The sequence below is a fragment of the Xiphophorus hellerii genome, chromosome 2, assembly GCF_003331165.1.
Source record: "Xiphophorus hellerii strain 12219 chromosome 2, Xiphophorus_hellerii-4.1, whole genome shotgun sequence".
Classification (NCBI taxonomy): domain Eukaryota; kingdom Metazoa; phylum Chordata; class Actinopteri; order Cyprinodontiformes; family Poeciliidae; genus Xiphophorus; species Xiphophorus hellerii.
In genome coordinates, this window is record NC_045673.1 from 23,463,961 (window position 1) to 23,487,874 (window position 23,914).

General features: G+C 39.5%; 1 protein-coding gene, 1 long non-coding RNA gene and 5 other non-coding genes across 10 annotated transcripts in view; 6 read left to right on the plus strand and 1 right to left on the minus strand.

Annotated features, from left to right (window-relative positions):
* The window catches only part of plxnb2b (plexin b2b), a 155,158-nt gene extending 154,132 nt beyond the window's left edge, over nt 1-1,026 (minus strand). For all 3 annotated transcript variants that reach the window (XM_032589018.1, XM_032589002.1, XM_032589010.1), the window contains exon 1: nt 41-1,026. The gene's annotated coding sequence lies outside the window, so the exon portion shown is untranslated. The remainder of the gene's footprint in view (nt 1-40) is intronic.
* A 9,095-nt stretch (nt 1,027-10,121) lies between these two features.
* Nucleotides 10,122-10,262, plus strand: LOC116713146 (U4 spliceosomal RNA). Its single transcript, XR_004337800.1, has one exon. It is a non-coding gene; the product is annotated as a U4 spliceosomal RNA (small nuclear RNA).
* A 575-nt stretch (nt 10,263-10,837) lies between these two features.
* Nucleotides 10,838-10,978, plus strand: LOC116713131 (U4 spliceosomal RNA). Its single transcript, XR_004337797.1, has one exon. It is a non-coding gene; the product is annotated as a U4 spliceosomal RNA (small nuclear RNA).
* A 729-nt stretch (nt 10,979-11,707) lies between these two features.
* Nucleotides 11,708-15,522, plus strand: LOC116729629 (uncharacterized). 2 transcript variants are annotated; one of them, XR_004341184.1, is made up of 3 exons: nt 11,708-14,064; nt 14,186-14,370; nt 14,494-15,522. It is a non-coding gene; the product is annotated as an uncharacterized LOC116729629 (long non-coding RNA). The 2 variants fall into 2 exon arrangements; XR_004341182.1 differs by having other exon boundaries at nt 11,710-14,064; nt 14,497-15,522.
* On the plus strand, nt 11,923-12,063 carry LOC116713134 (U4 spliceosomal RNA). The gene has a single exon (XR_004337798.1). It is a non-coding gene; the product is annotated as a U4 spliceosomal RNA (small nuclear RNA).
* On the plus strand, nt 13,530-13,670 carry LOC116713128 (U4 spliceosomal RNA). Its single transcript, XR_004337794.1, has one exon. It is a non-coding gene; the product is annotated as a U4 spliceosomal RNA (small nuclear RNA).
* Nucleotides 15,523-15,705: 183 nt separating the features above from the next.
* On the plus strand, nt 15,706-15,846 carry LOC116713140 (U4 spliceosomal RNA). The gene has a single exon (XR_004337799.1). It is a non-coding gene; the product is annotated as a U4 spliceosomal RNA (small nuclear RNA).
* Nucleotides 15,847-23,914: the final 8,068 nt, after the last annotated feature.

Below are 23,914 nucleotides of genomic sequence, written 5' to 3' on the forward strand. Positions count from 1 at the left end.
ATGAAAACAACAGCACTGACGAGCTTTTCTCACAACTCACCTTGAAGGTGAAAGAGCGGAGTAGTTCCACAAACGCAAAACAGTCCAGAGAGCCAAGCGAAGAATCCCTCTAACGAAATCTGGGGACTTTTATTTAGAGAAATGTCCGTAAGGAAGTTTTACATCTCGCCTCGCGTCCTGTGAGTGGGTCTGGGGGGGAAAAAGGCACTATTCCGCTGGAAGGGAGGAAAAAAGGAGCAGCCAAAACCCGGGTCACGCTGTTTGACCGAACAGTCGCTGCTGTTTGGAGACGGCGCGGTCAACTCCTCAACAAAAGAGTCTCCGGTTGGAATAAGAGGACTTTCTCCACGCCCAGGTGCCGAGTCACATGGTAATTTCCAGGTATGCGCGCGCGCGTGCCTCTGACCAGAGCCTGGAGGCACCGTTCGCAGTGGCGGCAACACACCTGTGGGATGTGACTCTCACGCGCTCGCCCTGACCCTCATCGCGAGCCCCGGAGGTCTGCGTACAAAGCGGAGGGAGGATGAGGAGGAAGCCAAGCGGACAGGCTGGTTGGGAGGCTTGGAGAGACGAGCGCGCAGGGGGAGAACAGACGACAGCGACAACGGGAAAGAAGTATCCCCCCCTCTCCCTTACTCCAATGCACGCTGAAGGCGAAGCCGCTGTGTGCGGAGGAAACGAGGAGAAGGCTACAAGTTGTGTCTCCTGCTCGCCGACACGCACGCACATAGGAAATACTTCCGCGGGTAGGGAAAGGCAGCGGTACGGAGGCAGGCAAGCAAGCCCCGCGCTGTGGCTCCCAAAGTGTTGCACCGGATTCAGCTTTCTGCGGGGGCGTTTCCAGGTCACTTCAAGCAATAAAGCCTAATATTCGTTATGAAAAGTAATAGCTTTTGCTTAATTCGGCTGGCGGTGCCAGTGTCCGGTACGCTGTTGTATAATTTTTTTTTTTCTCAATCCAGTGTGAAAGCTTTATGAAGTTAGGAAAAAAAAAAAAAAAAAAAAACGAATAAAAAATGCGAACGATATTCAAGACAAATAAATATCTGGTGTGACAAATTAAAACTGTTTGAGAGATCGCGTTAATCTATATGTTTTGGACAAACCTTGTTTGAATCCGATAGAAAGTGAACTTTAACCCTTTACTGTGTGTACAGTGGATGAGCAAGCTAAATTTACAATCTATGTTATACTGGGTGTTGTCCTTTTGGTTCTTTCCTGACCAGAAGCTCCCTTGTACACGTTCAGAAGTCTTGTCTGTTCGGAAAAGATTATTTTAGGTTATTTAGAGTCAGAGTGGCAAATTTGGGTACATCTAGAGTCCTTTCCTGTCATCTTTTTTTGGTATCTCCTCAAATAATCCTACATATTTTTTCATTGTGATCTAAGCAACTTCAAACGCGCTTGGTTACATGTCTTTTTTTTCCAGTACGCTATGATTGTGCATCTATTTCATATCTATGTTCAGCTCAAGAGTGATTGGCTCCAGCTGGATAAACAGTCTGTACGTCACAGTGGGAGTGTGAATGCTACATCAAGCAGCAGGCTTTATATTCGTAAGTTTGCTGAGAAGTCAGTGTAAACATTAACTTGAGTTCAGGTTAACGTCATCTCAAAACATTTCACAAGACTAAAAGTCTACACAAAAAACTCGGTGTTATGTACGCACTGCATTAGAAATTGTTTTATTTATGCACTATATGTATGCGTATAGGGGTGAGTGTTTGTGTGTATTTTGTATTCTGAGCTGAACAACCCAATGTTTGAGAAAATTAAAGGTTTACAAGTGCTGCCCTGCAGGTAGTTTAATTTCATTTGAGTAGATAAATCAGAGCTTTACTTATTACTAACCCTTTCATTACACGACTTTGTCCCCCGTTCAGAGTGTCTCCAATGAAGTCTTATCAAGTACAGGGAAACTTGAAAGTTATGTTGATGTTGCTAAATATATACAGACCACACAGATTTAAGCATAGCAGTAAATTTTACAATTAGCAGTGTGCATAAACACAAGGCTTTGCAACGTAAATCTACAGAGGCTGATTGGAATTGAGCTCTCATAACTGTAATTATCCTACATATGTTTTTTATTCTCATGTCAAAATGTTGGATGCAAAAACAAAAAGGTTAATGCATTGTGCTTATGAAATACTGTTCCTTTGACTTATATTTATTTCCACTCCTCATATTTTGCCTGCAGACGAAGCTTTTTGAATAAGCCAAGATTTTATTGACAGCCCGATGACCATTATGCATTTTTGTTCCCATTAGAATACAACAGATTGGTCAAGATTATTACTGGATTGCGGAGTAACAGATAAAAAGTCCCATGTCAGGTCCTTGAGCTACTTTCTCCACTCGCAAGATTGAGGTCATGACCTCGGGTATTTTGCTGCACGTGCTTACAGCCTCTAATAACTAGCGTAGAAAAACACACTCCAGAGACGGTCTGTGTCTACCCAGTAACAATCTCATGGTACTCTGGGATAATCAACAGGAATCACTCTGGACAGCTTTCTAGTGTGCATTGCTTTGGATGGATATAAACCAGTTGCCAGTGGAGGCTGCTGACAGCGAGGTCTTTCAGCTTTGCAAGGGAAGACATAACGGTTGTCACATGGTGATCTTGTCTGAATCATCCAGCAAGTTTCCATTTTGTTGTTGTGGCAGCAACAGAAGCCTTGGCGCCAGCTCGCTTTAAAGCAAACTGACAGTAATGGGAAATTAGCTGTCACTATAAACTATACACATATGTTGTGTTTTAGGTGACTGGATGTAATGATGTTAATTGCACTTTTCTTGGTACGCAAACAAGGAAGCATATGCACACGCCGCTCTTATTCCAAATAAATCAGTGCTGATTGATGCCGTTCTGGGGGAAACTGTTTGGTTTAAAAATACTTTTCCAAACCAACCCTCTTCATTTATTTACATTTCACATAGCCCCATGTGCCTGTGTCCTCACAAGAGAAGGTTTAGCAGTCTGAATAACGCAAATTATTTGTGTGTGCTCTGTACCTCGACTGCTGAATCGTTAATCAGAAGGAGTAGCTATAATTTTGGAGCTCTTCACTTTTTATAAGCTGTGAACACTCAACGGGCTTTGAATGAGCCATATGTTCACGTCATTTTTAGTCTGATTTTTCAGAGATTTGTGGCAAACTCAAGCTGCAAAGAACAAAAAGTAGGATTATAAATTGTGTGCTGATGACCACATTTTGATTGTTGCTACTGCTAAAAAAAAACAAACAAAAAAAACGAGGTTCCTTGGTACAAGCACCACTGGTGGGACTAGGTAACCTTAGAGTAAATTCTGATACTAACCACTTCTAATGGAAAATCAGAACTAAAAAACAACCAAAATGATTAGTTGTTGAAACACACCATTGTTTATTTTAAACGGGAACTAGAAAAAAACACAAGCGCCAGTAAAATGTTGACAACAATAAACAAGGAAGCAGAGCTGGTGGCTCATCACTTTACCTCATGTGTTCAAACATGGATTTATGAATGAAGCCAAACTTGAATTTAACTATATTCCACTTGCAAGTAGAAAATCAACGTGAGATGTCAGTATCTTGGATTACTGACAAGTTAAGTGCTATTAGCAATGATAGGTAATAAAAGTGAATTTCTTACACATTTTATGTACTAAAGCAACATTTTCATTACAAAGCTTGTATTGTACTATTTGTAGAAAAAAAAATATTTATCCAAACCATTAAAAAAAAAATTAAATAACAGCTAAGAACTGCAGCTAGTCCTATATTTAAACCCACAGTGGCCATATTGGATTTTATCTCTGGCGTCCATTTAACTTCGACAGCTGAATTTGGAGAAAATCCTATTTAATGTTTCAACTTGGAACTTGACAGCTGTCATTTCTGAGCGAAAATATAATACAGATAAGCCTTTCAAAAAATAATTGAACATTTTTAAGTTGTGCTATGATAAAGTACAGTGGCAGATATTTCAACCATTTGCTATAACACCACCATAAACTGTGGTAATGTATCACTGTGGTGGAACATGTTACAAAGGATTTGAAAACAACAGGATTAAAGCACAGTGACTCTGTAGGATCATATGAATGATTTTCCCCAATTAAAGTACTTTTTTTTTTCATAATAGTAAAAACTGGCACCGTGAGTTTTCAAACTGTGACGTGTCTTAGTGCAGGACTCAGTGCCAGATTTTTGAGTGATTTATTGGCGTGTAAATGGGTAATAAAAAGCTTGAGGACGGAGGGGACGTGCTAATTACTGGGCTCAGTGACAAGCTAACTTCTATCACCAGTAATAGCTAAAAACTGTTATTTCTTTTTAATGTATGTGTTCAAACACTAACATAGGCTGTGTGTTGAAAATGACTTTAGCAGCCAGGCTACTGACAGTTTACCACTGCTGTGGCTTACGGGTGCAGCGGCCATATTGCAGCTTGATTTTGGGATTGATGAGAAACCAAAACACCTGGGATTTTTACTTAACAGGACTTCCTGTCCAGTGTTTTACCTTGAAAGACAAAAAAAAGTGTAAGTTCTAAGTAGAAATTAAACCCATACCCAGCGACACAAGGAATGGGAAAAATGACAAGTCATGCCGTGTTTCCAGTTTAACATGCCTGCCTGAATCTTAGTGTAATCATGAAACCTTTGCATTTAGCGATGTAGTACTTGCAGAAAAGGCTTGAGAATAACTGACATGAAGGGTACCCGCTCTGTAGGATTATCTGAATGATTTTCCTTGATTGGAGTACTTTTCTCATAATGTAAAGAAAAAAAAAAATGGTTCTTTGAGTTTTCCGACTGTGGCAAGTCTTTGTGCGTGGCTCAGTGTCAGATTTTCTGAGTGATTTATGAGCATGCAAACGAGCCTGTCTGCTGAATTGAAGAAGTGCTGCCTTTGCCTAGTGGGCCCTGGAGCAAACACTAGCGACTGCGTGGGTTTTTGAGTCAGTCCCTAACTGCTGACACAGGCACTGAGCTGGCGGGGATTCACAGAGCAAGATGGGGAAGATGGCCTTCGCAGGTCTTCACACTGACTGATGAGATCAAGACGAAAGTAGGCCAAGCCAGACAAGTGTCAGGCAAACAGACAGCCAGAGACAGAGCGAGAGAGACAAACACCCTCCTATCACACATAGAGCCTGGAGAGTGGAAAGTGGCGGCACACAGCCGGGTTGTTTTGGGTCTGAGTTCAATATGTCCAAATCTGTTTGTCTAAAGAGTAATGAGGCTGCTGGATCTCTGAGCATGTTAGCCCAGGGGAGTCTGGGTAGCAACGAAAGGCCAAGTGGAGGCTCTTTAAATTCACTGGAGTGGAACAGAGTTTTACTTTGTTCTATTAGATATCCTGATGACACTTTGATCAATGCGCCTACACCTACCTGCAGCGTCCCTTTATGTTGCTCGAATCGTGATGATCTGCTATTATGCAGGTGTCAAACACGGCCATTATTCACACAGTGTCCCTCAGCTGGTCCACGCACTAAAATATTAGACTATCATCACATTATATGACCTCATTTACGATGCAGTCTTCCAGGTGTCCGTGATGATGTAGTGGTCATAACACATTCAAGGCTCATAGTTCACAATGTTTGCCATAAGGACAGACTGCCCCCTGTTGGTCAAACCCAGTATTGCATTCTTTTAAAAAAAGAAAACGCAGGTAAATAAAGTCATCCTTTTATGATCCTTTGTTTTGTTTATTCACTCTGCATGTAAAAAGATAAAATACTATATCCTTATAGAACAGTATTTCTATATTTACAAAGTTTGACATCAAACGTAGCTCTTGGAGGCAAGTACAAGTTCATAACAATTTGCAAACACGTGTCAATAAAATCAAATAATTTGTGGTAGAACTTCCCATAAACTGTACAAGACAAACTACAAATGTTGTTGCACTTAAATGTACCTTCTTTTTTTTTTGCATTCTTTGGAAACTTATGCAATACCATAAAATGGATTACATGACGATCAAAGTGTGTCAAATAGCTTGCATGTTAACAAAGCTTAGTCTTTTACACAAATATGTCTATAGAAGAACCAGGGAAGCAGCCAAGCGTGATCATAAACTCAAATGGGAGAAACTTTTAACTTCCTAAATTTTAGTCAGCTACTCAAATCTCTACAAATAGCCTACAATCTTTCTGGTTGAGAGACCAAAAAAAAAAAAAAAAGCTGGCTGTAAGAAATCCTGCTTAAAGTGTGGGAAAAAAGGCATTTAGGAGGCAGCAAGAATGTGGAAATTGATGACCCAGACAGAAACAGACGAATCAAAGCCCAGACATAAATCCAGCTGTGAATCTGGATTGGGAGGATTTAAAATTGATGTTCACGTGAGATCTCTGTCCAGTCCGGCTCAGCTCGAACTATTTTGCAAGTAACACACAAAAATGTCCATATCTAGGTGTCGAAAGTCAATTGGCATACACTGAAAGACAAGCAAAGGATATCCATACAAATTGTTGACAAAATGGGGGTGAACATAAACACACATTTCAGACTTTTATTTGGAAAACAAGGTTTAAAAGTGTGTCCTTGTCCTCTGCTACTATGTGCGCCCTTATCACATAAAATCCCAACTGGATGCTCTTGGGTTTGTGGCTGCAAAGTGACAAAATGCGAAACGGCTCGAGAGAGTGACGCAACTTCTGCGCGAGTGCATTATCGGTTCGGCTAATTTTGTGGTATCGAGCTGGAGGCGGCCAGATATGCGATGGAGGCAGATCGTGAAAACGCGAGGTCAACAGATGGAGCAGTTCACAGACACGGGGACTTGTTGTGGGGTGGGTGCTGATGAAGGCGCGGAGACAGACTGACGAGGGAGTGAGGGGGTGTTATTCGAGGCGGAGGCAACACCCTTACATGACCTGCTTTCTAACCGAGCGGAGAGCACCTCCAGCTGGACGACTTAGAAGCTATTTGAGATGCGTGGAAATGGAGAGAGGGACTTTAATCTAGCTGTGGAATGCGTAAAAGGCTTACGTACTTGGCAAAGGCCACGTGCGGCAAGGAGACATCAGGTTTGGCATAAAACGGACAGACAGGCTTATGGTGTCACTCTTGACTCAGTCTGGAAAAAAAAAAAACTACAGCTGGGAATAGCAGGGTGGCAGCAGTGTGTGGGTTGTTGTGAACAGTCTGCACGCGTTGGACAGACAGAGTGACATTTGAACGAGGAGAATGACGTCTGGAGATGTACCGCAATAAATATGGGGCTGGTATAAGCCGGGCGGTAAATTTCGCGGATCAGTAAAACACACACACACACACACACACAAAAGTGTGTCGTTTTGACCCCAGGGTTTTAGGCAGAAACCACGAAGGCGCAGCGAGCCACGTTGGTCCCTCTCATATCAGATGTTCGCTCACACTCGCTCGGCTGTCATTTTCACCCAAGCCAAAAAAAAAAAAACCCACAAAAACGTCATTGTTTTCCTCCTCCTGCTCTTAACACAATCTAATCACAGCTCAATCGTCTCCAGGTGGCCCCAGTCTAGAGAGACAAAGAGACTTTTAACATAGCTAACCGTCTTTAACGCGGCCTTGACCCGAAGCAGACCAGATTATAAAATGACCCTCTTCGCGTCCGTCCGGCTAAAAGCCCAAACACGCCTGCTTTCACTCACACGCTCTTAGCGAGCATCTATTTCGTCCAGCCGATCCGAGATAAGACGGAGATACCGCTTCCATGACGAGGTCTGTCAGTGTGTGATTACAGGATGGCCAGATCACTGGATTTAGCAGATGTCTTTCTTGTTACCCTCAACCCCCCTGCCCAAAACAGACCCTACTTACGAAGCTTTTAAACATGGACTAGACAATGACAAAAGTGTGACACATTAGCTTTCTATGTGTTTGATAGTTCAGGGGGGGGGACAGCTTTCAGCATGTTAAAATCTTCAGGCTCTCCACTGAGCCTCTTTTGGATGGCATGGTAGCCACCAGTCTGTGCTGAACGGCGGAAACGGCCATCTGTTCAGCTCTATTTTCATCCCCCACGCATGGCATCAGGAAAAGCCGCAGGCTGGAGGAACTTAAACCACTCCTAAAAAGTCCTAATTGTTCAACAGGTCCATTTTAAGCTTTATAGAACAGCACCACCAAATGGGAAGGCCCAGATTATTACGAAACCTGCACAGAGTGGGCAGAGCTGCTGATAAAAAAGAAATTGAATGTGGCTGAAAAGCAATTATGGCTCTAGGAAAATAGGAGATTATTACAGTCAAGGTTATTAAATGACCATAACGCAAAAATGCCCTCAAATGCACTTCAAGGGCGAATAAAAGGCTGGTTTTCATGAATTAAACTTTGCTGATGCGGCGCGCTTCTTGGGTTGAGAAAAGAGAAATTTGTGCGTTCCAGATTGAGGATGAAACAGAAGCTGGCGGGATTCATTTGAGATTACTCGGCGCAAACATAGTGTAATCCCCTTATCTGCGTACTTACCTGTCCCTGACAGTGATCCAAGCCTACCTCTATGAGCCTCATTGGCCTGACATTCTGGCACGGGCAAATCCCTGTCTAATGTGTCAGCTCAGGCAGCTTTAACACCTGGCACAGCAACACTTATCTGCCGAGCACCCAAAAGCACCTACATTATACCACTGAAGCTTCACAACAAGTGAATAGGTTTCTAATATCCACAGAGTGAAATTACTGCTTATGTCGAACACGCTGCGTGTAAAAAGCTCAGTCCGTTACCAAGGGCTTAAGACCGGATTTCAGTACATGTGCAGAATGACTCCTGCAGCCGCAGCCAGCATGTGGATGCTTATCATTCGCATTTCAATCATCTTCAACAGTTTTTTCTGTATGCATTTTGCCTATTTCTTTATACATTTCTGCAAATTTCATGCAATTGACTTCGATTTACTCTGCGATCGGTTTTCACCAAAAACATTCAGCCTACAGCATCCGCACTGCATTTTCACAGGAAACGCAAGTCTGCAGCAGGGCCAGCGGTAGCTAATCAGACCGTCACCATGATGGTGTCGCCACCGTGCTTGACAGTTGAAAGTTGTTGAATCCTTTTCACAGCAATTTGGAAAAGCTGCTTGATCTTTATCTTGCCTCAGTCTTTGGTATGCAGAAGGTTGTGTGCAATCAAAAAAAAAAAAGCTTGTGGTGAAAGTGCAATTTGCCGAGAAACATTCATCTAAATATTAGTGCACAGGGGACATATTTCTTTGAACATGAGTGTGCAATTATTGCCTTTATGTATTAAGCACTCTGTCTAGTACAATTAAAAATGCACGGGAAAATATGTAATAATTTATCTCTGGTTCGTCTAGGGAGAGGTCAACAGGTGTGCATCACTGAAGGGCCTGTAAAAGTGCGATTAAAAATCATATGAAGACCGTAAGTGGACGTATCTATAATGTTTTTGGATAAAAAAAAACCATAATTTGGTTTTCCATTCAGAATTCACATGTATTAGATTCAGAGACAGTTAAACATCTTGAAAAAAGGCGAGAAGGGCGCTTCTCTGAGGGAAGTTTAGCGGAATGACATTACGTCATTTTTAAAATTTTATTTTATTTTTTTACATTTATAGCTGTTTTATGATATTTTCGAGCTTATTGAGGAGCTAGGCGAGCTTTATTCTCATTCCAGTCTGCCATCTGGTGTCAGTGCACCAACACTGCATTTTGGAAGCCGTTTTTAAGTGAGCCTGGTCAGCTCTGCTCTTGTCTACGCTGCCATCTGGTGGTCATGCCATAACATTGTCTTTTTGAGAACATTGATATGTGAGAATTTGTGTGCGGGGACAATTTCAAAGCTTTTGAATTATAAACACAACGCTTAGCTCTCTTGTTAAGCTAAGTGGGAGTCAATTGGTGTTTTGATGGTGAGATGAAAAAATGTCGAATCAGTTAAACACGTAAGTTATATACTTTTGGACCCAGAATGCACCGCGCCAAAATCCACAGTTTTAAAATACGTTTATTCGTAAAACAAAGAAATGCGGTTAATTTTTATCCGCTGGAACCCTAAAATGGTGAATGTTTTGGAGCAAGGAGGCAAATACGAGAGTACTTTGAACTGGTCACGAAACCGTGAGTTAAAATGGTATGTAGCAACTTGACTACCCCTCCGCTCACGTCCGTACGTCAGCTTTGCGCAGTGGCAGTATCGTAGCCTATGAGGTTTATCCGAGGCGCGATTATTGCTAGTTGAAAACTTTACCCAATACCCCGCCTTGACGACTTGAAATATAGTCGGCAATGGCAATTTTTGACGGTCTCTACGGAGGCTGATTTCCTTGTTCAATAAATAAGTTTAAAACATAGGAAACCCACAGTCACAGGGATCCTGAGCACGTAACCGATTATTTCGAAGAACACCAACTCTAAATCCTTTCGACACAGTTAGTTGTTGGGAACTCTCTCTGATTGGTTCCGAGTCTGTCGAGCCTTAAATGTTGTAACACCGGATGTGACGTCACTGCTGTTTGGACCTTCTTTTCGGTAACTTTTCTACACTGGCTTTGAATTAACTAAAAGACTTTTTTCCCACGTTTATCCTATTCTTAGATCCGACACTGCGCCACGCTTTTTCCAACGCGTCTTAACACCAACTGCGTTAACGAAGCGATCGGCCGCTTTCGACCACTTCCTGTTTTACAACAGACGCAATTTAACCTCTGTTCTTAATATCTGTAGAGATTAAATTTTTGCCATTTGTTTGAGAAATAGAAGAATATGATTACTAACAGATATTTATAATAATTTGATCTACTTGCATTTATTGAAACCACGCCCTTGGTTAAACCGTGAACGAAAGAGATAGAGCCCAGACTAAAGAGTCTCTGCGGACGATTATGACGTCAGCTTTGCGCAGTGGCAGTATCGTAGCCTATGAGGTTTATCCGAGGCGCGATTATTGCTAGTTGAAAACTTTACCCAATACCCCGCCTTGACGACTTGAAATATAGTCGGCAATGGCAATTTTTGACGGTCTCTACGGAGACTGATTCTGATGTTAAAACAATAATAAAGTAAGTTTTTTCAAGTCAGTAATATTCTTAAAGCTTGTGAGGTCTGAAGTGTAGGCATTGGTCTGTAATCTACAGGAAATCAGTTTCAGAAACTATATTCTTTAACCAATCAGTTCACATTAAGCTCCGCTAATCGTGACCTGTAAATAACATATTTTGCTTAAACTTCTCAAAACTAAAATTTTATGCGTTTTAATACCCATGGTGTTGGGGAAAATATTTAGGTTTTAAATGTATTTAGAAAACGCGATTACCTCTAAAACAAGGCAGGTGACAACAAATAACCTCTTGCTTGTTGTTTTGGTTTTATAACTCAAAGGTACAATCATTTGTGCATGCACTAAATTTAACATTTATTTAGCTCTGTAATGTGCAGATAAATGGACCTTAAACGTCACTGCTTATTTGTTCCATTTGTATGACTTGTAACATTTGCTCATTTTTGCCATTAACGTCTGTTTTGTACCAATTTTGCACAACTGCACTGTGGCACACTTGCTGTACACATATTTACATATACATATCTGCATTTTTTGAATCTTTGCAAGGACTGCTCTTAAGTTGCTTTTTATATTAACAGCATTTTATATTTTTACAATTTATAGCATTTTATATTTTATTTTTTTATTTTATCTACAACTACTACTCAGTGGTAGTTGTTATTGTGTCTTGTTTCTATGCTGTAACTGCAAAGTAATTTCCCTGCTGGGATGAATAAAGTACTTCTATTCTATTATATTCTATTCTATTCTATATTCTTAACCAAATCTCATTGTCTCTCAAGGTAATGACTGTGATGTTTTGAATTGCGTTTCTCAATCATCAAAGTCTTAGTGAAAGACGAAGCAATGTTTTCAACCATGGGTTAACATGATAGGGGGGGAATAGAGTTCCCATCCGCTGAGGGCAGGCTGCCATCTTTGCGCAGTGGCAGTATCGTAGCCTATGAGGTTTAACCGAGGCGCGATTATTGCTAGTTGAAAACTTTACCCAATACCCCGCCTTGACGACTTGAAATATAGTCGGCAATGGCAATTTTTGACGGTCTCTACGGAGGCTGATTTACTTGTAAATATAATTAAGTATGTTTTTTTGTTTTGTCTGATTAACTTTCAAGCATTCTGGAAGTAGAGGGACGTGAGCTACATGCATTTGTGAAAGCAGTCAGGATGTCTATGAAGGCTTGCAGTTTGTGTATGTCCACCTATAGCGTTTCTGAATCATTTATTTCTTGAGTTGCACATTTGAAAACCAATGATCTTCTTTGAATCAGTTTACATTGTATCTTTTCAGACATTCTTATTATATTTGTATGACCTATAAATATTTTTTCGTTTAAACTCTTCAAAACAAGACAATTCTAGGTGTTTTAAAATTCCTGGTATTGGTTAAAAATAACCCCCCAATGTTTCAAAACACAGACAATATAAGATGTTAAAATGAGAAATGTGAGGTGTGGGAATGTAAAAGTTTTGATTTAAGTCGTAAAAGTGAACAGTTTTACTAAAATTCAGATTTAACCATTCCCATCTCAAACTTTTCAAAATAAAGCAAGAGTGAGTTAAAAAGACAAAAAATGTAGAAAAATACGATCAGCCTGAAGAAATAGCATACCGTTTGTTGTTATTTTTTTAATCTTAGCAAACCTGCAAATATATATATTTTTGTTTTAAATCTACAATAATATATAAAAAGCTAAATTATGTGACTGCTTTCATGTTTAGTTTCAGGTTAAAAATGAAAACATAACATCATTTTTGCAAACTCAAAAGTACTAAAATGTTTGTGGCCCCTGGAGTTGTTTCAGCTTGACATTTTTGGCCCCCATGCCAGAAAGTTATCACACCCATGGTCTTATATGAAATGTGCTCTTATTTTTTCAGTGTAAAGACTGAAAAAGAAGGTTTGGACATTATACTGAGAGTTGTCAAAACTTTCAGGGTACAGTAATATGCAAACCTACCTGCATAATACATTAAATACTGAGTGGTATTGGCAGCCATTTTGGATGCCACGTAAGATTGTAGTGTAGTCACACAAGCATTTTTTAATCATTGTGGGGAAAAAATGGATAAGTTGCTTAATTCTGTGGCCTTCATCAAAATTGTCTGGAAAAATTTGACGAATTTTTGTATTTTATAAAGTGAATGTGGAATTTGATTAGTTTGGCTGCTGTCAGATTATTCTTTTTAGGTTTAAATTGCATTTCTCAATTTTAAGCAAACATTGGTTTTAGTCACTTTGACACCACGCCCCTCATCTTAAGAAGAAAGTTAGATAAAAAAAAAAAATGCCTGTGGCCACATAGCATTTTGTCTTTACAATAATTCATCCCAGGCTACGTTTTATTATGTGTTTTCTTGTAATTGGTGCCTAATATTGTCAAGTTATTTTTAGATGTGATTATGATGTTATTATTGTTTCTTTTTCAGAGATGCTAAGTAAGGATGAAGCAATGTTTTCAACCATGGGTTAACATGATAGGGAGTGAATAGAGTTCCCATCCGCTGAGGTCAGGCTGCCATCTTTGCGCAGTGGCAGTATCGTAGCCTATGAGGTTTAACCGAGGCGCGATTATTGCTAGTTGAAAACTTTACCCAATACCCCGCCTTGACGACTTGAAATATAGTCGGCAATGGCAATTTTTGACGGTCTCTACTGAGGCTGATTTCGTTGTAAATGGAACAAAATTTTGATCTGAGAAGTATTAAGAAAGTAATCTGTATTCATTGGTATGTATTTCCGAATGGTGATGGGCCCGATGGCACAGAAACCTCGGCGCATGCGTCGAGCAAACAAAACGAAACCTCGTGTCGGTGCGCGTATCGCTTTAAGGAAAACCACGTGGCCAAATACAGTTCCTGTGTCGTTTGGTTGCGAAAACGCGCCAAATTGTATTTGTGAAGGAGAAACAGCGTCGACACGTTTGTGGGGTTTGTTGAATGGAGATACTTTGCGTTGGTCTTTGGCTCGTATTTGAACACCGGCATGAATCAACCGAGGAAGAGGATTTTTCCTCCCGCGTGGGATCAATCTTTATCTGGTCGCGGAGAATAAGGTAAATTATTATTCGGCTCTCATTTCACACTTTTTACAATTGTTCTTTCGACTTATTCAAATTCCTTCCTATGGGATATTTGTATTAGTTTATAGGGGATTAACTTTTATTTATATTGCAGGTGAAACATAGGATTTGCTCCCAGGTGTGGTCTTACTGTAACTGGAGCTCTTCCACAATGCTGAGGCATCATCGCGCCCGGCATGAGGGGGATGATCCGGTTAACACTCCGTGATAAACCCTGGTGCTTCCAGAAAGCAGGCGACTGAACTGGACCTTCAACTCAACCGCCTGCTCCCAGTTCAGGTTTGTCATGATTGTTAACTGTGTTTATATGTATTTTAATGCTCTTGCAAATCACTCCCTGTAATTACAATAAATTAGTAACACAGACGCATTTGTCTTTCCTCCTATGACAACCTGTGGCAGCAGCTGAACATGGAAATCGAAGAGAGCAAGGCCAATTCAAATGTCTCCACAGATGCCGTCATCCGAGGTACAAAGATTCATCTCGGAGGCGAACGCACCAAGATCACAAGATCCGCTACAATACTGGGGAATGGAAAGACTACAATTACCCTACGTTATACAAACAATGATTAAATTTCTATGTATGCCGTCATCATCGGTGTTCTCAAAAGCAGGAGAAGTGGTTTGTAGACGGAGCAATCGCCTCGACCCAAGGCTGTTACAGCAGCTGATGTTTCTAAATAAAAACATGTGGATGAACCTGGTCCAGTCTGTTTCCAGTCACTTGCTGTGACATGAACTGCAACAGCAACACATTGTCAGCACTGTGTCGACACAGTTTGAGATATATGCCAACGAGGCATCATCTGACCGTCACTATTTCTGAAAGCGGTCAGGATGTGTCTAGTCAATGAAGACTTGTAGTTTCTGTATAACAGAATTCATAAGTGATTTTTCTCTTCCGTTCCACGTTTGTAAACCAATTAACTGTTTTGAGCCAGTTCGCCTTGTCTCGTGAAAGCAAAGAAGACAATGTCTTTTCATCAACATATAAATATTTGGATGACCCATAAGTACCCAAATATTTCTGTCTAAAGTCTTCAAGAAGAAATAGGCTCTTATTTTTTCAGTGTCATAACTACGCTGAGGTTTGGACATTGCATATCAATTTACAGCAATGGGCTGTGCAAACCTACCTGCACAACACATTGACTGCTGGGTGATATTATTAGCCATTTGGGACGCCATTTAAGATTTTCACCAGCTGAAGATGAAGTGTATAGTCACTTTAGCATTTTTTAGCAATTGTGAATAAAATCGACAGAATGCAAATTGTTGAATTTTTTAGGCTTCCCACTTCTTCGTGTAAGTTATCTAAAAAAAAAAAAACCTTGATGAATTATTGTATTTTATAAAGTGAATGTGGAATCTGATTAGTTTGGCAGCTGTCAGTTAAATTTGATTAAAGTCTACATTGCAGTTCTCGAATTGAAGCAAACATTGGTTTCAATCAGTTGATGCTCAATATTGTCAAGTTATTTTTAAATGTGATTATAATGTTATTACTGTTTACTCTGCAGAGCTGCTGAATGAAGACGAAGCAATGTTTTCAACCATGGGTTAACATGATAGGGGGGGAATAGAGTTCCCATCCGCTGAGGTCAGGCTGCCATCTTTGCGCAGTGGCAGTATCGTAGCCTATGAGGTTTAACCGAGGCGCGATTATTGCTAGTTGAAAACTTTACCCAATACCCCGCCTTGACGACTTGAAATATAGTCGGCAGTGGCAATTTTTGACGGTCTCTACGGAGGCTGATTCTCCTGTAAAAGTTATCACATATGGGACTTATGCATGGCCAGACATAAATCTTACAAACTTAAAAAGTAGACCAATGTTAGCTATGTGTGTTTATGAAAGCAGACTGAATGTGTCTAAAGAAAGTTTAGTAATTGTTGTATTTTACTGTGAAAATGTTTGTATCACATTTGAAATGTTATGTTTTACTTATAATCATTTCCCACTCCATCATCAAAAGAGTAATATTACAGCATTGGTCTAACTTCTTTTATGCTGTGATTTATTATATGAGAAAACTTGCTTATTTTTCTTATTATTGCTAGTATATCATCAACATCTCAGTGTTGATTCTCATATCCATTTTCTGTGGGTTCAAGTGGTTTTAGAAAACACATTTACTAATGTCTCCAAACCACTTCCTTATTTAAATATGTGACATTTAGAAACGTTGGAAAAATCGTCATCGCAGCAGCACAACTAAGATTTTAGCATTTGCAGACCAGATCAGTAACTTACTCTAAAAAGCTGGATGTATATTTGTAGTTTGTCTGATTCAGCTTTATGTGTTTTGAAGATTCAGAAAACATACATTCCAACCTTGCTTTCCAAAGTGAGAAAGCTAAAGAGAAATCTAAAACTAAGCAGTGAGTCATGTCGTATCAGTATCGACAACGCTGTCTTTGGTTGATATTTGTGTTTAACGTCATGTTCCCACAACTAATTCAAGTCAAATCAAATCAAATTTGATTTGTGTAAAACACAAAATCAACTATTGGAACATTGCTTTTTTACTTTTTCATCAAAATGTTGGCTAGTATTTCATTAAACATGGTACAAAATCAACTCTAACAAGGTTTAGTCTAGATTTAAAGGAACTCAGCGTTTCGGCTGTTTTACAATTTTCTGGAAGTTTGTACCAGATTTGTGGTGCATAAGAAGCTGAATGCTGCTTCTCCATGTTTGGTTCTTGTTCTGGTGAATGCAGAGTGGTTAATTAGTAAATAGTTTTTTTTTTCTCCCTTGCTACAGTTAAAAGTAGATACATTTTGGCAAGTTTTAATACCTGAAACCAGAATAAAACACATATTGTGATGCACTGTGCTTCTTAGAACACACGGGGGCGCTCTAGATCCACGATAAAGGGGAAGAGACGAGCAGAGGAACATCGAGTTGGTTATGCTGAGGGTTAATCGTTACTTGAAATTCAGTTTCTTTATAAATGTTCTAAAACCTAAAATAATATTATTGTTGTCATGTTTTAGCATCTTACAGAGACATAATTGCTTTGCTATTTAATTAGAAAGAGATTTGCTGTAGTCAAAGGCTGGTAAGCCTTGACTTAATCAAGGCTTACCAGCTGAACTCATAAGACTCTTGTCTCACCCCGATAAGGCTCTCTAACTTTGATGTTTTTATAAACAGTCTTAATTTCCTCTTTATTTTCACTCTTTGCTGTTTATGAAAGTGAAAATGAGGGATTTAATGTTATGGTATGAAACCAGTTTGCCTTGCTAAACACAAATATATATACTGTACGCTAACCTGCTATCTTCCAGTTTCCTAGTAGTGGTCTTTCGATGTGCTACTTTGCTAAATGTATTTAGCGTGCTGTCGTTTGTACACCATTCATAATGAGTCATTGTTTCAGATGTTGGAGTGCGGTTACAGAAAGCCATCTGTTGGTTGTTACTCCCCAACTTCAGCACTGACACTGTGAAAATGAAATTGGAGCAACTGGTCATCTTCAACCAAAGTCAAATAAAGCTTTGAAGAGGAGAGATTTATATTTCCCTAAATTACTCAGAAAGATTTTTGCATTGAACCTTGTGGCAATCTGGGAAGCATTTCCTTTGGCTTGTCCTGTAGACCCACAGAGCAGTGATCAGTAAATCTTTTACACTTTATATTTTCTGTGTGTGGTCCTCTTGACTCGATTATGACCCGGCGGTCGCTCCACGTCAGGATGTAATTACGGTTTCAGTAACGTGAGGTGAAAATAGACGGCTCTTTTTATCGGGTCAGTGTCTGGTCTTTTGCTGAGAATTCCTCAGCCGTCCAGAGCGATATGAAAGATATGGCTCTCCTCTGCGTCAACAGGAGCCTAATAAATGCCAAAACGTAAACAAATACACAGCACAACACGACAGGACTAGTTCCTAGGTAACCATGTGACAGTGCTCAGGATTGCTATGGAAACCAGTGTATCCTCCCCTCCATCCCCACCGCTTTCTAAATCTGTGTCTCTCTCTTCCTCTCTAATGTCTGTTTGGAAATATGTGACAAGCTATTACCTTTAATGTGTCTTAGGTTTCGCGTTTCACTATTGATTACTCTTAAAGTTTATTTTTCTAAGACGCAAAATCATTCCCACAAAGTCTAGAGGCAGCAGTACTCGCTTGAGGAATTCACAAATGAAAACCTGCTTTTCATTACAAAGAATAATATCTTATCATGACGTCGAACTCCGTGACAAAACCGAAACCGTTTATTACAGGAGACAAAACTATTTAGTTTTTTTTTTTCTTCACATGTCTGCTCAGTAAGCTAATCTACAGTCTGCTTTTAAAGCTGGTGTTGTATTGTTTGTTTGTTTTATTGTCACAGTGGGTGTTGCATTTCCATTTTCTAACTAGAAAACCACACTTGTCTTCAAAGACCAAAAAAGATCACAGCCGATCCTATTTAAAACGCAGGTGCAAATCCTGAAAGGGACGCTTTGATTTGTGGCCAATTACGGACACCCTTGTTGCTTCACCTGTCGTAGCAGGTCTTCTCATTTTTGTTCTCGCTGCCGTTTCTTTCGTGGGGGCGGGAGGTATTTTAGGGAGACGGCTAATACATTTAGAGATCACATGAGTGAACAGAAATCTCAAAAGTTCTTTAACAAACCCAATTAAAGTTGTTGCAGTCTTCCAAAGCTATCTGCCTTTTTAATCTCTGCATGGTGTACAAGGGATTGCCCCCAATTAGTTGCCTTCTGTGACACCATGACATGGAAAGCATCTATCCTGATTGTATTTCAGCCTCAATTACTCTGTAAACCTTACAGGCAAGCCAAGGAAAACTGGTCTCTTCCACTCTTTGTCACTTTTTTTTGTTGGAATGATTTGTTTTCCTTTTTAAGTTGTCTATGAAGTGTGGTGTTTGGTTTTTGGGGCACAGGTGCTCCAGTTGTATTACATTTGGCACAAAAGGCCTGGCTGTCTTAGTGGTGAAAGCAATCTAGTGTAACCTTCCTGTTCCCTGGACAAAGCCTTTTGTTTTAAACTCTTCAGCAAAATTTGCTTGCATTAGGAGGGGGGGGAAAACATACTCCAGACTATTAAGAAAAGAAGCTAACTGGGCTTAGCATCAATGCTAAACAGATGGCTAAATATAAAACTATAACTTGTAAACATTCTGGACTGAACTTCAATGTGTTTTTACTTTTGACTTATTTTTATATCAGGGATGTATCTTAATTGGTTTTTTTTTTGCTGAGTGGTGACAGATGAGGTAAAGACGGGGTCCTGCAGGCTAGATAACTCTGGTGTTTGACACATCTGTCAATGAAATGAACACTTCCTTTCTTTTGTGGGATTAAGTCCCCCAAAAATTCAAACTTCCTGCCCTTCCAGTGATTCACTGTCGGCAGACAATGGTATACAATCAATAACTAAAGTGTTATTTTTATTTCCTTACAGCTACATTTGTGCCTGTGGTCTACAGTGACGGTGCTCAGTGTGAAGCATTTTCCACGATTAGATGCTCTTTTGTTGAAATTAGTTTCTTTGCGACACATTGGTTTCAGAAAATAAAAGGAATAAAATGACTTTGGAATAAACAAAAGCGGATTTTATTAAGGAACAGTCTTTTAGCATGGATGGCCAAGTTTTTTTTAACGAATGCTAGCATACATTCTGAACGACAGCATCAACCTGTGACTTTCGTAAACCATTACAACGTGTTGTGTTTGTTTGGACGGTTGAGTTTAAGTGTAAGTAGCTGAAATGTGCAAAGTCTGTCTACACAGTTTGCAAACTGCATCATGATTCAAGACACTGGTTTAGCTTGTTGGTCTAGTAAAGGTCGATTTTCCACAGTCTGTGGGAAATGCTGTTTCGATCAGAAATGCATTGATCTACTCCTTGTGTTGCGCTCATACGGTTGGCTAATGTGGCTTAGCAGTAAAGTCTACTGACTTGTCTTTAGCATCATCCCTAATGATTGACATCGTTCTCAGATTTTCTCCCTAATATTCTGTCTCTCTCCATGCCATGTAGCAACAGACCTGCATGTAGTCCAATGGGTTATATGAAGCATTCAAAAAATAAACGTTTTCGTAACTTAGTTACTGAGTAAATATCTCATTAGTGCCACGCAGAAGACGCGTGCCGTCTCAAAAGACAATACATGTGAGTCATTGCATATTTATGTTCAGAAATATCGAAACCCAACATCATGATGATGACACACTCTGTTGGTAAGAGTCATTGTTTATGCGAACAAACTAAAGTCGGTGAGAAAAACAACTGGCATGCAGAGCCATCCTCTAGACTCTAATAAAATCTTGTGACTGATCAAAGCAAAAGCAGTGCTGCGGATCAACAGCCCGGCATTAGATAAAAAGCCTGGTAGCTTTGCCCGATGCCGTTGCTGATTATGCTGCTGCATATTGTTACAAATGAGTCGGCGATTCCTAGAAGAAACCTGTAACTTAAACGGCATCGTCTCCGAGGGAGAATCCATGCAGAGTCATCTCCTTCAGTTAAGCATAAATGTTAAGGAAAATAAAGCATCAGTCTATAGTTGGCTGTGGTTCTTTGATCAAGAAGACGGTGAAGTGAAGATTATTGACTGTGTATTTGTGCTAGCTCTTGAGGAAAATAAAATTGCCCCTACTGGGCAATAAAGGTCGTCAGTCAGTCTATCTTGAATCATTCAGACCCTTTAGGAATAAAAGTCCTTTGAAAGTGCTTTGAAATAATCCTTGTCATTCTTTCTTCTAAGTGAATCTATCTTGTGAACCTACTTTGTTTTAATGAACATTGTGTTTTTCTAATGTAAGCTAAACCCCGAGGGACAATTGCTCCCTATGTTTAAATACAGAAGACGTATGTTGTGAGTCTGATTGAAGGAGCAATCTGTAATCATGTTACTGAACGAAGGACAAATCCATGCAGTTCTTTAATCTTATTTATTCTGCAAGAGCAGAAGGTCAAGAGATCTCTAATAGAAAGCAGATGTCCTCCATTTTGCAACGTCAAATTAAATGCATCGTCTTCTCTTTTCGTCTGACTCTTTCGCTGAGCGTATGTGACGCATTTTAGAATGAACAAATGTTTGATGTCGTTTAATGCAATCTGAGGCTGCAGCATATTTTGAAGGCCCTTACATTGATGCTTAAAAATACACTTGCACAACAAACTCTAAGCTAAGCTAAGCTCTGTTGTACTCTCGGTGCACCCTCAGATGTGCCAACATGTTTTTCTGCCAAACATCTTTTGTCAGCAAGAAATCACTAATTGGCTTTTCAGTGCAACAAATTAGTTAATGAAGTGGTGGCAGTGATGACAAAAAGGAAACCAAAATTTGGTCTACCACAGTTTCTTCTCATTTTTTTTAAAATCTTCATTTCTCCAAAAGAATAAATACTAAGAACCAACCGAAAACAAAGACCGCCCGCTAGCTGCAATCAAAGACAAGCTTAGTGTGATCCTTCTGACAAACAAACACTGCAGACTTACTTTGGTTTTTATTTTGCAGCCTTTTTGTTCCATGTGCTCTGAAAAATGTGCTAACCTCTTTCTGAGGAGCAGGTTACGTCTGCTTGTGTGGATGTTAACGATGCGTTGAAGCTACAATACACGGGGTCTGGTTTTAGAGCAAGCGTTTGTTTTTTTTAATTGCTGGGCTTTGTGCGTTGGAACAATGCAGACCTGCGGTCCGTGAATTTAGTCAATGGAGACGACGCACCGTGAGGCTCTGCATGCTTACTTAGCAACTTTAGCAACTGCTTTTTAGACTCCTATTCTTCCAGAAGAGAATAAACCAGAAAAGGAATTAGACCAGAGGATACTTACTTATACTCATCTACCAACCCTGAATAGGAGTATCTAGTCTATTTACTTTGGATCAACATTATTAGCTTTTTCTACTTTTGCTCTTTCTTCCAGTTTGTTATTTTGTTTGTATTTCTTTTTATATCCTGTAAAGCACTTTGTATTGCCTTGTTGGTGAAAATGTGCTATATAAATGAAATTACCTTTACCTTTACTTTAAGAGCACTCACAATTCCTCTGCAAAATTTTACAGAGGTTTTACCTGACCAATCCCGTTGACGTTTCTAAGCTCCAGAATAATTGCATCTTCCCCACATTGGCAACTTTTAACATGCTAAATGTTAATATATGTAGAGAACAGACCTCAAGGTCTGAATAACTTTTAATAAACAATGTTGCTGTGTTTTGACTAAACTGCTCATAAACCTAGTAATTACTGCAGATAGACTTTTCTTGCATATTTTTTCCTGTTGTTCCTGTTACTCCAGACTGTGCTGAAATTAATTATGCAAAGAAAGATTCGTCATAAAATGAAAAACATTACAGACCGCCCTGTGCATCCTCCTCATTTAACTGTAATGCAACAGTGTCTTCAGTCAGAGGCTTCTTCAGATGTACTGTAATACTGACTGCTACTGTATATTAAGTTTTTTCTGCCCACAGCCTCCAGCATCTACAACACTCTGCAGAAAATGGTATATTCTGGTTCACAGCAAACATTTAATTTCCCTTTGGGATGAATTAAGTATTTTTGAATTGAATAATTTCATTAATTATTGTCAAAGTTGTTTATCTAACTGAAGTTTCGGCAGATGTCACACAATCTGTATGTACTTTAGTTTTCCTGCTTTTCAATGAAAATAAGTTGCCATAACAGGAAGTGTTGAGTCATTAAGGGTGAGTCGCAGTTAAAAGCTAGACCAGTCTATGTATATCAGTTAAAGAAATACAGTAAATCCATTTAAAACTATAAAAACATTAAAGCATAAAAACAATTAAAAACACGCAGATTCAAATTTTTAACGAGAGTCAAAGTGCATCTTTAAGAGTTTCTTAAAATATTTAATATTCTGAACAGATCAAATGTGAAAAAGGCAGATTGTCCCAGATACACAATCACCTCTGCTTAAATACCTACCTAAAACGTTCAAGCCTTTCTCGTTCCCTCTGCTTTTAATTGGATTTCGTCGACAGGAGTTTTGCCTGTAACAAGTACTACACTTCAATCATAAGTAAAGTTGATTTAATGGGGAATTACAGTGTGACCAAACGATGACCCTCCACCCTCTCTTTTCACTAATAGTGCAACTCCATGCAATCCTCTGAAAAACGTAGTGTACATTTTTCACTACATTGTATTAAGTTCAGTTTGGATATGTGCTATACAGAGAGAGAGAGAGAGAAAAAGGACTCAGCGTGTCTGAACTTTTCCAAAGTCCTTTCATGCAACTTCTTCTGCCAGGAGACAAAATCCTCTGAAAGTATTTCTTCCACAGATTTAGACCTTCGGAGGTATTCTGACCCTCTTAAATGAGACTGAAATTTAGGAAGAGCATTTACTGAAAGCAGTGAGCTATGTCCCGTAATCCCTTAGAAAATGGTTGATTTAAAATCCTTTATCTGTTTTTTTTTTTCTTTTCTCCAGAAGAAAAGCTCGACTCTGGCCACAGCAGTCAGTCTGTGGAAGTCGGTACGCTCTCAGCTCACACACAAATAAGAGAAATTCAGAGAATAATTTCTTACAAGTACTAATATGTTATTAAATATCAGTCTAGGTTATTGCGCTACTTAATATGAGCTAAAATGAAAGGGGGAAATAAAACCTACCACCTAGAGAGAGGTTATCCCAACCCACGTTGAATTGTCCTTACTGGAAGTTACTGAATACTGCTGCTGCTTTAAAAATGGGAATATATGTGAATGTTAGGTCATATATAAGTGTTTAGAGTGGCTGCTAATACTAGAAAAACACTATATATATGCTTCTAAATATGCATTACATATTACACGGTCTGCTGGTTTTCTTCATAAACCGCTCAAC